The sequence below is a fragment of the Triticum urartu genome, chromosome 6A, assembly GCF_056163025.1.
Source record: "Triticum urartu cultivar PI428250 chromosome 6A, HENAU_Tu73, whole genome shotgun sequence".
Classification (NCBI taxonomy): Eukaryota; Viridiplantae; Streptophyta; class Magnoliopsida; order Poales; family Poaceae; genus Triticum; species Triticum urartu.
The window spans coordinates 593039610-593053704 of record NC_141878.1 but is presented as its reverse complement, the minus strand read 5'-3'; the positions used below and the strand labels follow the sequence as shown (position 1 = coordinate 593053704).

The window sequence follows — 14095 nt, the reverse complement described above, 5'->3', positions numbered from 1 at the left end:
AACCTTTGCACAGGACTATCGTGTTTGTGTGGAAAGTGTCACACCAAAGCTGTGTATTGCATATTTAAACATCACACCATCCTTTAATACATATATTTGGACCACATGGAGATGGGTGTGCTCTTCCAACCCTCACTCGCACGGTTTTCGGGATGAGCCGATACGCAAGGCCTATGCGGTCTACACCTTTGACCGGACTCGAGAGGGGTTTGACCGGGGTGAACTCCTCATGGTTTGTGTTATGGTAGACCATGGTGACATGCTGGAACAAGTATGAGCACATGCCTTCACAAGATTCCCTCCCGCCGGCGCTAAGTGCGACACCGAGACTTTAGGTGCATATCCTTCCCACAAGATTGTCGTGTTTGTGTGGAAAATGTTGCACCAAAGTTTAGTACTGGATGTTTAGGAATCACACCACCCTTTCATGCATATATTTGGACAACATGAAGGTGGGTGTGCTCTTTCGACCTTCCCTCGCATGCTTTTCAGAGATGAGTCAATCCGCAAGGCCCGCGCGATCTACGACTTTGATCGGACTCGAGAGGGGTTTGAACGGGGTTAACTCTACTTGGTTTGTGCTACGGTAGGTCATGTTGACATGCCAGACCAAGTTTGTGCACATACCTTCTCAAGATTCCCCACCGGCGATACTAACTGCAAAACCTCTATTGGTGCAGAACCTTTCTACGATAATGTCGTGTTTGTGAGGCAAGTATCGCATCGAAGTGTTGTATTGGGTATTTAGATGTCACACCGCCCATTTATAAATATAATTGGGCCACATGTTGGTGGATGTGCTCTTCTGACCCTTCCTCACATGGTTTTCGATATGAGCCGATTCATAAGGCCCGCATGGTCTACGCCTTTGACCGGGGTCAAGAGGGATTTGACCGGGGTGAAATCCTCTTGGTTTGTGTTACGGTAGACCATGGTGACATGCTAGAATAATTTTGAGCACACGACTTCACAAGATTCCCTCCCAGCGGTGCCAAGTGCGGCATCAACACTGTAGGTGGATAACCTTCCCGTGGGGTTGTCGTGTTTTATGTGGCAAGTGTTGCAAGAAAGTTGTGTATTGGATATTTAAACATCAAACCACCCTTTAATACATATATTTGGACCACATGCAGGTGGGTGTGTTGTTCCAACCCTCCCTCGCACGGTTTCCGGAGATGAACTGATATGCAAGGCTTGCACGATCTACGCCTTTGACTGGACTCGAGAGGGGTTTGACTGGGGTGAACTCCTCGTGGTTTGTGTTATGATAGACCATGCTAACATTGTAGGTGCATATCCTTCCTACAAGATTGTCGTGTTTGTGTGGCAAATGCCACACCAAAGTTGAGTGTTGGATGTTTAAGCATCACACCACCATTTCATGCGTATATTTGGACCACCTACTGGTGGGTGTGCTCTTACTACCTTCCCTCGCATGGTTTTCAGAGATGAGTCAATCCGCAAGGCCCACGCGATCTACGCCTTTGACCGGACTCGAGAGGGGTTTGACCGGGATGAACTCTACTTGGTTTGCATTACGGTAGGTCATCGTGACATGCCACACCACGTTTGTGCACATACCTTCTCAAGATTCCTCACCGGTAGTGCTAAGTGCGGCACCTCTATAGGTGCAGAACCTTTATGCGGTATTTGTCGTGTTTATGAGGCAAGTTTCGCATCAAGTGTTGTATTGGGTATGTATACATCACACCACACTTTCATGCATATATTTGGGACGCATGCTGGTGGGTGTGCTCTTTTGACTCTCCCTCGCACGGTTTTCAGAGATGAACCGATCTGCAAGGCCTGCGCGATCTCCTTTGACTGGGCTCGAGAGGGGTTTGACCGGGGTTAACTCCTCGTGGTTTGTGTTACAGTAGACCATGATGACATGCCGGAATAATATTCAAGGATAAATGGAGAGAGATGAGAAAATTGAGGGCATGGAAAATAAGGTCATGAAAACTGTCGGGGCAGAATGATTGCGGAAGAGAAGAAAGAAATAATATTTAAATGGTAAATATATATATGCAACCAAAATCATTTTAAAACTTATGTTCTTGCAAATTTTTTGCAAAGGATAAGCCAAGTGTATTCAGGAAGCACTCGGCTTATATTACATGTAAGCCGTGTGTCTGACGAAAGCACTCGATCGGCTTATAAGGCGTATAAGCCGAGAGCCATGATGGGGCGCACGGTTTATAGGCTGCTCCGTGACGACGCCGTCAACGACCTTCATTGTAGACACGTGGCAAATATGTTTGCCGAGTATGCGTTATAAGCCAAGTGCTTTTTTGTATAAATACCGTGTGCATTATGGAAGCCGATGGCTTTTCGAGGCACTCGGCTTACAAGACATTATAAGCCGAGTGCTTTTTGTTTGCCGGGTGTTATTTATCCCACACTCGGTTTAGAGGGAACATAAACCGAGTACCCGATAAATAGCTCACGGTTTATAGGCTAACACACGGGAAAACGGGATTTTCCTGTAGTGCTGGCACTTGATCAGCCGCATACAAACCAATGCTACTATATTATGTGGTTATAAATAGAATTACTTCTGCATTTTAGCGTTGACCAATAGAATATTAGAATGTCAAATTGTCAATATCTAGAATCTGTCGCAACTACATCCACGGAGAACCGAAAGTATAGAAAGAAAATGACCAAACTGTGCAAGGATGCTCCACGGTGACCAGCATGCTGATATCATGTAATGCTTTTGAGATGTGTTCACTCTATGTAAATGGACATTCTACCAAAAACTATCTAACTGCAAGCAGCCAAGCAGCAAGCCATGTTAATGAGGAATGCAGAGTTCAAATGTCAGAAGCAGTACATGATAGAACTTCTGAATAATATATCAGCATTGATGATCCCAAGAGCCTCCTCAGGAGCTATCAGCACGTTCACGATCATCCCCTCGTATCCAACAAGGTTAAGCACTTCCTGAAGAAACTTCTCAGGGATCTTCTGCACCTCCTGAACCTCTTCTCGAGTAAGGGCCAGCTGACAAGCTACAAATTTAATCAATGACCACAATCAGCGCACAACAAACAAGACACTCAATCATAATTTGTGTGTGTGTGTGTGAGGGACTGTGTAATGCATCGATGAAATTCCACACCTGCCGGTCGACTTCGTCCTGGAGGAAGAGCGAGTTGCGGATGCTATCGAGGAGCACCTCGATGGCCTGCGGTATGTACGCCTTGACCGTGTCATAGCTCTACACCATCTGCTACCTGGAAGCGGAGGCGCCGACGTTGCCCACCTCCACTTCCTGGTGCGCCGTGTCCTTCAACGTCAGCTTCTACAGCAGGTGCATCACGCTGGCGGAATCCGGCGACTCGTGGATCGAGCCGTAGCCACGAACACCCCCACGCACACTCAGGGACTCTGACAAACAACCACACAGAGCTTCAGTGGAGAGCGACGACGCAGCAGCAAAAGACGATATGAACTCGCTTCCTGCCGTCAGCACCTGTACACCAAACCCCGCACAACTGTCGTTGATCTGCTCTGCGTCGCCTCGCACAGCCTTCTACTACTCCCAGTCGACAACGACCCTGGGCATCCTGAGTGGTGCTCCGGGCCTGCATCGGCGCGTGGCGGTAGCCGCTGCCTCTGTTTGTGCCACGTGCAACATCCTCGTATGTACTCTGAACACCAATTTGTAAGCAGGTACACCCATAAGATAGCATTTGCCACAGATGAGGCCCGAGGCAATAATCAGGTCTCCTAGAATAAAAAGACCAGTTAGATGTTTCATGGGAAAATCACAGGGAATTTCAAATGTATCAAAGAAGCATGGACAGATGTTGAATGGCCCTTACGTCTCAATTGTCATACCGATACATTTGACTTTGACATCACTATGTTCTGAATAACAAGCCGCCTCCACAACATTAGCAGAAGTACCCAATAAAGCATGGTGCAGATTTCTGATGAAATAACACAATAATCAGCCAACAATGACATGTAAGTCCCACCCATCAGAAATGAACTCAACCTGGAAAAGAATATATTTGAATTACTTTGCGGTTAGAATGCATCAAATATAACTAGATTGAGCATTAAATCACTCAATTGAAGATGTCCGAGCCTTTTAAGCTGATCTATCCTTCTGACCTGAACACACGGATTGTACCTACAATTGCAAATTCAGATCAGTAAATTTGCAAAAGCATATATAGAAAGCAGTAAAAATAATAATAGTACTTGTATATGGCTACATCACTCTACACAACATGTGGCTCTTAGTTTTTCAAGATCATAGATCAAATTGACTGCTAGCCAGCAAGTAGAGAACTTCGTTTGTACTAATAAACAATCAAATTAGAGGTTGCCCCTGACCCGTCTCCGAGTCACATGGGTCTCAATTACAATACAAACTAAATCTTTTCACATTAGATGTCCCTGGTAATCCAGCAAGAACCAGACTCTCAATCGCTTGTAAGAAATATAATGCAGAAATTAAATACCTTGAACGAGCATTCCAATACTCACCTGTGCAGCAGATTTTGCTTATGCAGATAGATCAAACCATTCAAAATCTGTCTCTTTTCCAGCGATCAAGGACATATCTTGACATGATTTCTGAAGATCAGAGTATAAAAAAAGAAAGAGGGTGATGTGAAACAAACCATGGATTAGTCCTGTGTGGTTGGTCGTTCGGGTGGGTAAGGTCGACGACGAGGATGCGAGCGCTGGGACGACCACCTCCAGGCGCGGCTGCTCCCCTCCTCATTTCCAGATGCGGCCACTCCTCTTCCTCACCATGGACAGCGGCCGCGGCGTCGACCTGGGTCTGGCAAATCGAGAGATCCGACGAAGGTGGTCTCACCGTGCTCGTCGGCGGCGTTGCGACCCTCCTTCCGCTGCCGTACTCAGGGAAGAAAGGGAGGGGTGGAGGAGCTGGTGTTCGGGCCGCTGTTGGCACTACAGCGAGGAGCCGGTGGTGGAGGCGGTGGACTCTGGTGCCGGGCGCCGGAGGAGCCGGGATCGCTGATGGGGAAGTGGCGGCGGCAACCTAGGGAGGGAAGAAAGGGGAGGTTGCGTGATGTTGGCGAGAAAGAAGAAAGGGTTGGTTTGCTTCGTGAGGAAGGGAAGGCACCGACTCCCTGGGCTTTTTTACCCATCTTCGTTTTTTTTTGTTCGACACAGTAAAATCAGGACAGGTGGATAGCATGAGGAGTCGCTCCTTACGCGACTCTTATTGTGTTTAACTTTATCTAAGTCAAAGTTTTAAAACTTTCATCAACTTTATAGGGAAACATAGCAGCATTTATGACACTAAATTAGTATCGATAGATTCGTTTTGAAATGTACTTTCATAATATATCAATTTGATATCATATATACTACTACTCTTTTCTATAAAATTGATCAAAAAATTTAATATTTGACTTAGGACAAAAGCTAGATGTACACTTATTCATGGACGGAGGGAGTATACAAAGAATACTCATTCATCCATGTGCGGGGCGCACGTGCAACTTAGGACTTAGGCCTTAAACGATGGTGTTGGTAGAGGGCGATGCTTTCCTTTCTAAATGGAAAGAGATGGGTGAAATAGACTTGCTTTAGGCATGTCCGTTATGTGGTTTTCTTCTTCTGCTTTGCTTCTTGTCGCGTCCATGGAAGACCTGCTCGTCCAGGTCCCTCTTATACTCTGCCCCCCTCCCCTCGCGGTGAGGTTGGTCTGGAATGGAGCAAGTGAGCGCCGGTGGGGGAATCTGTTTGAGAGTGAGAGAAAAGAGACGATGTGGTCCATGAATGAAATATGAATTAATAAAATGTCTACATGCATTGTACAGATGCAGAAGCTGGGGGTATATCTTCCTTTTCTTAAAAAAGAATGAAAGATGAAACACTTGGCGTCACTTTGAAGGTTGAATCTCGCCGCTCCATGCATTTATCTCTTTTCTTTATTTCTTAATAATAAATGAGATGAGAAAACGAAAGAAAGGCAGATCGGTGAAAAATAAATAAACGGTAATGGTAGCTAGCAAACGTTTGCTGTAGGGGAGATAGCAAGTGAACCATCTTTGCTGGCAGTTTTAGTTATAAAACGAGATCAAACGACAACAATTTTTATATGAAAATTGCCTTCTCAGAGAGAAACTGCCATGTGGCCTCAAGAAACTGCCATCTCTCCCCTCTCCCTCGCAACTAAAACTGTCAGCCAAGTGTTTGCAAATGCCACCCTCCCCAACGAACGTCCCAATTATGGGCGTCCAAAAACAAAAACAAGCGCCGCAAACCAACCTATAGTTAAAGGGACAATGGTATCCCCAGCCCACCGGGGTTCAAGTCCTGATGCTTGCATTATTTCGGGATTTTCGGTGATGCGCTTTCAGTACGAGGAGACGTTCCCGCCGCCGACGAGGCGCCTACGGTGACTTTATAAAGTCTCAAGATGATATGCCGGCTCAGTCTCTCGAAAATGCTCATAGGGATAGGGAATACGTGTGTGCGTTCATAGAACTGAGTGTATGAGCGTATATATGAACGCTTGCGTTTGTACTGTGTTAAATAAAAAGCAAGCGCCGTGCGTTTATGATTTTGCTCGGACCCCTAAACAAAAAAGTCCAAGGGTTGGCCGCGCGTGCGTTTATCTATTTTTAGGTTCGTTTATCTCTTTCTTATTAAATGAGAAAAAAGCAGATCAGAAAAAAAAAAACACGAGAGAGACCGAGCGACGAGCGACGCATGCAGACTTAGCCTTGATTTGCCTCGCGTACTACCTACCTTCTTTTAAAGGGAAATATATATATTTTTTGAGCATCAGTACAGACACAGGCGCTCATATACACGCGCATACACTCACCCCTATGAACGCACACACGCACATCCTACCCCTGTGAGCACCACTGAAAGCGTATCGCCGGAAATCCTGAAATAAATCCAGGAATAATGCGAGCACCAGGATTTAAACCCTGGTGGGTTGGGGATACCACTGTCCACCTAACCAACTCAACCACAGATTGATTCGCTAAAGGGAAATATATTAATATCAAGTAGATATCAATTACACCTAGCCTCTGCACCAACATGATGTTTAAAAATATTCAGGATGCACACAACCAAAAAGAAAATAGAAACAGGAACAAAAAAGAAAAAATACCCTGCCATGGTGATCTATCATCCGCAGTAGCAACACTCTAACCACCACCAAAGACAACACCCGAACTAAAAAGAAGGTTCTCCAAAAGCAACGCCTCCAAAAGATGGATTGGCGGAGGGATCGACGGATGTTAGCGCACAAGACTGATCTTGGTCCTTATGCTTGCATCATAGACAAATACTCTTACATGGAGCCTAGAGTGCAGTGGGAGGCAGTCGACAGCAAAAAAAGCTCTAGTTAGCTTGTTCAAAGCTCGTAATAAAGAGGAATTCCTGTACAATGAGGAGGATAGACAGAGCGGCACAATTGATCATGTTGATAGCGACTATGATCACAATGAAGATGGTGTCTGTTACCCTGATGACTTCAGCAACACACCTGATGATATTGATGGCGATAGTGATGACGCTAATGGTGAAAGTGATGACAATGAAGATGGTGTCTGTGAGACTGATGACCTTAGCAACACAATTGATGATGTTGATGGCGACAGTAACTATGATGAAGATGGCGTCTATGAAGCACATGACTTGAGCGACACAACAGATGATGTTTATGCACAAGATGAAGAAGCATATGTGCATGTAGATGAAGATGGCCGATTTGAGTACTCATGGAACTCGGATGAGGACAGCTTCATTGATGTGGATGGAAGTGTCGCCGACCGCGATGACGATGAGTGTGATTACCACCTCATAGGATTACAGCCGCACAAGGACGTGGTGTTCCTACAAACTTCCAACAGCGCGGTTGCAGCATACCATGTCATGACTTCGAGAATGCAATATTTCGGAAATCAGCTTGTTAAAGACCCTTTCACATATTTTCATGGCGTTAGAGATGTGCGAGGTAAAGCTCCTTAATGCCTGTGAGATTCCAAAACCGCGCATGCTTGAGTGAAGTGTTGAAGTTGTTCTCAGACATATCAAAGACTTTTAGATGTGTGAGATTGGAACGTGGTATACTAGTAGACATGGTATTATTTAGACTACAATAGGGCAACATAAGCACTTTAAGAGAAGGAAGCATGTTAACCCTATGAAACAAATCCCTCTCGGAACTAAGATCGGCACCACTCATGTCAAGATGGCTCACCAAAGAGAGACCTGGTGACCATGCAAGATCCATTGTTTGGAAATCATTCCAACTGACATCAAGATAATGCAATTTTGAGAGATTGCCAAGTTGGGAAGGTATTGTCCCACTGAATCCCACGAACGAGAGGTTGAGATACCTAAGGTTATTGAGGGAAGCCAAGAACACAGGGATGCTTGTGCAGTTGAAGTAATTCCCGCTCAGATCAAGATACCTCAGTTGTTGTAAAGTAGCCAAAGTAGAGCTCATCTCGCCTGCTGACAAGCTCAATGATCTGCGCATATTCGGGTAGTTGTATTCGTCCATGTCGATGTTGCGGAGGCTGAGCTTGATGAGATGGCCTCTTCTGTTGCTGCATTGGACTCCCTTCCATTGGCAACAATCCTCACCCGGTCATGACGAGAGACGGTCAGCACGGTCTAGGAGGCTTGCCTTGAGGACAGAAGCGCATATCGGTCGCTGCTGATGCAGGCTCCTGATACACTCGCTTGGCCATGGGAAGTGGACCCTGCTTGGAAGATCAATAGGCAAAGGAGCAGTGCAGTTCCTCTGTCATATTGGTCGGGAAATGGCAGATGGAATTGAGAATGGACAGAGCAGCTTCTTTGTATTCCAATTCCACCACAACAACAACATAGGATAGGAGTATTGGTCTTGCCGTGCATACTTTTCCTATACTCAATTAGCTGTAGTGGCTAGAATTTGCCATGAGTCAGACAGCACGGCAGACAAGTTGGAGTGCCTTCTTAAAAGTTTTGTTTGATGATAAGTCATGCTCGCATTACCAAGTCACCACTCCTCAAGTTTGTTGATCATAAAATAAAGAAATAAATATATTCTTTTTCTACATGCTGCCGCGCGTGATAAAGTGCCGTGAGTGCGTGATAAAGTCAGCACTAAGCCAAGTGGCGTGGTCTATTCTCCTTTTGACTTTTGATAAGGTGCCGTGCGTGAGAATATTTTTGCAGGTGTGAGCAGAGAAAGGCGTTTTGGTGCCCAGGCTCGTCTGCACCCGGTTAAAAAAAATCGCAAACAATTCAAAACAAATTCAAAAAATTCCAAATAAAATTTGTGTGGTAGAAAATTTGATGCGTGAGGCCCGCTCCAAATTTTAAGTCATTTGGACATATGAGCAGCTCTCAGCAAAAAGACAAATTGGGCCAAAAAAGTACATAAACAGTAAACATTTTTACAGACCCCCAATTTGTCTTTTTTGCTGAGAGCTGCTCATATGTCCAAATGACATGAAATTTGGAGCGGGCCTCACGCATCAAATTTTCTACAACACAAAGTTTATTTGGTATTTTTTGAATTTTTATAGTATTTGTTTTGATTTTTTTCGTCGGTGCGGGTGCAGATGAGCTCGGATGCAGAAATGAATTTTCGGTGTGAGCATGGTTTTCTTTTACGAAACTGCTGTGTGAACGACATAGCCTGCACGACAGCTACACTTTAGTGATATGCATGGACGGACCGATATACGCTGTCGTTCACACATGGTCCGGGCATCATCGTGTGCATAGCAACACTCTTTCTTTTAAACCCGTGCAAGCAAAGCAAGCTGAGCGTCGAGCATTCAGCATTCCAACTTCCAACTCAACTCACAGGCTTCACGGCTGACACACCTCATAGCCCGGCCGGCAGCGACAAAACCATGCAGGAGAGGCTGCCGTTCCGTGCGATCCGGCCGAGCAAAGGTACCCTAGCTACCTCTCTCTTGGGCAAAGGTGCCTCCTCCTCCTGATTACTCATTCAAGTACTGCTTCTTCCGTGTGTGTTTTTGTGTGTGTGTTCGGTTGGCTATGTGCATCTTAGTTACGCAGAGGCCGGGTGTGTGCTCAGTGTGTTATGTATCCTCTTGATGCTTCAATTTTGAACCAATAAAATCCGCCTTTTTTGAAAAAAAATATTGCTTCTTCCATCTTGTTTGTTGCCAAACATAAAAATCTCGCAAAAGGCAAAACTAATATTTTTCACATGGATTCTACTTTTAATATTTTCCCTCATCGGACCATGAAACCTATTAGTATTGTTCATGAGAGCAAGCTCACAAAACCTACTAGTATTGTTCATGAGCTACACAGCGCGGAGCTAGGAAAAATCGATTAGGGGGGCCAAATGAGTGATAATATTGATGAGAGGGGCCAAATGATGGTAATCTTCATAAAATTTCTTAAAATCTGGAGGAAAATAGGGGCATTATACTGCACTTCCTGGGTCATGGGGGGAGCGATGGATCCTGCCAGTCCCCCTAGCTCCGCCACTGGACCTACTCATAAGTTTTTTTCCTCTTTGAAAACAAGATACAAGCTTGTGTATCGATTGATGCACACAATGACCAATCTTGCAGTAAACATAGTATGCACAATGTTTTATTCTTTATTCACTCTTTGCAGGTGATAGGGCCCTTAGTCAATCGACAAGGCTCGCCCCAATCTTTATGTTGCTGTCGCTGCTGCTGATTTCTTGTGGAGTCGGCAGCATTCGCTGCTTCTCGATGACTGTCCATGGTAACATCACGAACATGATCTCGCTGCTAGATTTCAAGCGGGACATCACTAACGATTCAAGACAAGCCTTAAGATCTTGGCAAGCCAGTGTCCCTCTTTGCAGTTGGGAGGGCGTCCACTGCAGCTCGGGGCGAGTCACTAAGTTGTACCTCAGCGAACGAGGGTTGTTGGGCCCGATATCCCCCTCACTCGGGAATCTAACATTTCTTAGGGCACTGGACCTGTCCAAAAATGGGTTCACCGGCGAGTTACCACCTCTGAACCGTCTCCACAGATTGGAATACATTGACTTGGGAAACAACTCACTACGAGGGACCATTCCAGATACTCTCACAAACTGCTCCAAGCTATGGATCCTAGACCTATCTGCCAACTTACTAATGGGTGAAAATTCCCCTTGGTATAGGTCGCCTATCCAATCTAAGGAAAGTATGGCTTTCCTCAAATAATCTCACCGGAACAATCCCACCAAGCCTAAAAAACAGCAGTCAGCTTGAAGAAATCGTGCTTACTGATAATAAGCTCACGGGAACTATTCCTGATGAGACGGGAGTTTTCCCATTTCTTGTTTATTTAGGCCTTGGTGGAAATATGCTATCGGGTGGAATCCCAGAAACCCTGTACAAATACAATCAGTCTTCTCTCCAATTTTTATACTTATATTCCAATATGCTTGGGAAAACACTGCCATTGAACTTTGGTGACACCCTCCTGAATCTTAAACATCTCTGTTTGGACAATAACAATTTTGAAGGTCATCTCCCTGCTTCACTAGGCAATATTTCAGGGCTAAGACTGTTAAACTTTTCTTCCAACAATTTCATTGGTCAAGTTCCAGGTTCTTTTGGTAATCTTGTACTGTTAGAATACCTAATCATTCAACGAAACAATTTTTGGGGCTTCCTCCCAATAGAGCTTGGCGGCTTAAAGCAGCTCACCCATCTGGATCTGTCTGATAATAATCTACAAGGTGGTGTGCCATGACACGGAGTGTTTGTTGAAAATAACAGTTCCGTCTCACTTGGAGGCAACATGGACATTTTTTTGGAGGAACACTGGATCTGGCCCCATGTCCCGCCATCTCTTGGAGAGAAGAAACACAGTATGTACTAGCTACCTGATTATTGGACTACTCATTACAATACTTGGTCTGTCATTCATATTGTTTGGCCTATTTTATGCTCACCAAGATGTCAGGAGTGTTAGAATAAATCCGAAGTATACCGTTGATCATCCGAGGACCAAGCAATCATACGAGCACGGCACCGAGATTTGTTAATGAGGTTCACCGATATGGCTACATCCCCGGGGCATGACTATGGGCGCTCCTCCCCGTGATACCGCTACATACCGCACCCGGTCGCCCTGGACACCGGCACATGCCGCCGGCTTCCCCTGCGTTCCGGTGCTATTATGTTGGCATAGGTGACATCGTGTGTTTACCCCCACTATATATGAGAGGCCTAGAATACAAGTGTCCTATTAGGATACGACTCCACATCCTATGTAAACACAATACAACTCCTAGTCCAACTGTAACCTACCTTGTATACTATATTCGACACAACTCCAACAAACTCCACCTTGACGAATATTCTCCACCACTCTGGATTTGTCCATGCGTCAAACTTCCATGTACATTGGACTTGAGCTTATCCCATGAGTACCGCTGCTACTCCAAAGACTCCATATGACTCCATCTGCAACTTGTAGTTCCTTCTTTTCTTGACCACTGTCAACACTCGAGCAAAATTAAGTTCCTCTTTACTCTAGTGTATGCTCCCAACTTCCAGAGCTTCGTTCAACGCCATCACACACTAATCATTGACCTGCGTGAAAGTGAACAACTCACATATTGGGTGTCACACATAAGAGTTACCTGAACTCAACATCACCGCTCCTTTCTTGACCGCCTGTCTGAAACTTGAAGGAATTTCACCCTTGCTTTTAGTCATCCCGAGTCAAATTCGCAGTTGTCTCACCACATGTATGACCACCAGAGCCCTGGCCCGTCTGCGTCGAGCCTCCGCTGTCCCGGTCGAGTCTCAAGGGTCGCGAAACCACACCACTCAACCCCCACTGCAGAGTACCACCGATCATCACCGACCGATGACGAGTTTCACGCTTCCATCAGACCACTGGGCTCTAGTCCGAACTGCATGTCACTCGCTTTTTCCCGCCGAATAGACTTCGATTCTCCGGATCCTTACACCATAGCCCCTCAATCAGCATCGAGTGAAGTCCTCCAGACTCCAGCTCCACCTTCAACATGACTCCATGGTAGATGCTCAGTCCACCCTTGCGCCTCATCGACTTCAAGCTCCGTGTATACACCACCTTGAATCAATCCCGCGCCATAGTCTTGTCGAAGCCACACAAACCTCGGGCATGTGCACCACGTGTTTCCACGCCCAGAAGTCGGTCACCATCAGCATCACGCTCCTATGTCGTCGTCCCCGATCCCACCGCCGTCTTCTGTACCAACCAACCTGCGTTGATCCGTCAGACCATCTAGTCCAACCCAGCCAAACTTGTTCGACTGCAGACACATTCCAGACTCCTCAAGTCGTCACCGTGACCATCTCCATCCAAACACAAATGTGTATCAACAAAGAAAAACAAAGTGAAGTCCACATAGCCTTCCCGTGTGAACACCAAATCAGATCAACAAAGCTAACTAGCTCAAACACCTGATTCATCACACGTGTGTAGCTGGCCTCTCCTTTTCTTTTCTTTTTCCATGACAGCATCACGATCTGACTAAGCCCTTGTGCCGTAATTTTTTTTTCACCAAACAAATCTCACACGTGCAAGTCTGCATGTCCGAGAACACCAACACTTGTCCTCCGGCTGCCTCGTACACGCGCCTCCGCCTTTCCGCTGAACCGACCTGCGCTTGGTCTGCTGCCCCGCATGGGCCATAGCCCAAAATCCAGCCGGGTGCCCCAGCTGCTGCCTCTGTACATGTCCCACTGCTGCACGACTCATATCGATCTGTGAAGACCACCCACGTACATGTCGCCCGCCGACGCAGAGGACCGATGTACGCTGCTGCTGCCACGATACGATTGCTTCTTGAAGATTACAACATGACCAACTCTGCCTCTAACTCGCAACTCGCCGACGATATTGTCCCGTATTACGATCGCTTTCACAGATTTCCGTCGATGTTCTCTTCGTCCTCCTTTCAATCAACAAATCAAGACCTCTGAACAATCTAGCTCATGATATCATTTGTTAGAATAAATCCGACGCATACTGTCAATCGTCCGAGGACCAAGCAATCACACGAGCACGACACCGAGATTTGTTAACGAGGTTCACCGATATGGCTACATTCCCTGGGCATGACTATGGGCGCTCC

At 45.9% G+C, this 14095-nt stretch overlaps 1 long non-coding RNA gene and 2 pseudogenes across 5 annotated transcripts; 1 reads left to right on the top strand and 2 right to left on the bottom strand.

Annotated features, from left to right (window-relative positions):
• Positions 1 to 2380: 2380 nt before the first annotated feature.
• Positions 2381 to 5085, bottom strand: LOC125528115 (uncharacterized). Of its 4 annotated transcripts, none has more exons than XR_015607867.1 (5): positions 4644 to 5085; positions 4035 to 4147; positions 3834 to 3941; positions 3128 to 3738; positions 2381 to 3017 (listed from the first exon to the last, which is right to left on the bottom strand). It is a non-coding gene; the product is annotated as an uncharacterized LOC125528115 (long non-coding RNA). The 4 variants fall into 4 exon arrangements; XR_015607865.1 differs by having other exon boundaries at positions 2382 to 3017; positions 4507 to 5085; XR_015607866.1 differs by having other exon boundaries at positions 2383 to 3017; positions 3128 to 3396; positions 3482 to 3738; positions 4035 to 5085.
• Positions 5086 to 8109: 3024 nt separating this feature from the next.
• Positions 8110 to 8886, bottom strand: LOC147966898 (receptor-like protein EIX1; annotated as a pseudogene).
• Positions 8887 to 9750: 864 nt separating this feature from the next.
• On the top strand, positions 9751 to 11931 carry LOC125528114 (uncharacterized; annotated as a pseudogene). The gene is made up of 2 exons (XR_015609090.1): positions 9751 to 9918; positions 10618 to 11931. The product of XR_015609090.1 is annotated as an uncharacterized LOC125528114 (transcript).
• Positions 11932 to 14095: the final 2164 nt, after the last annotated feature.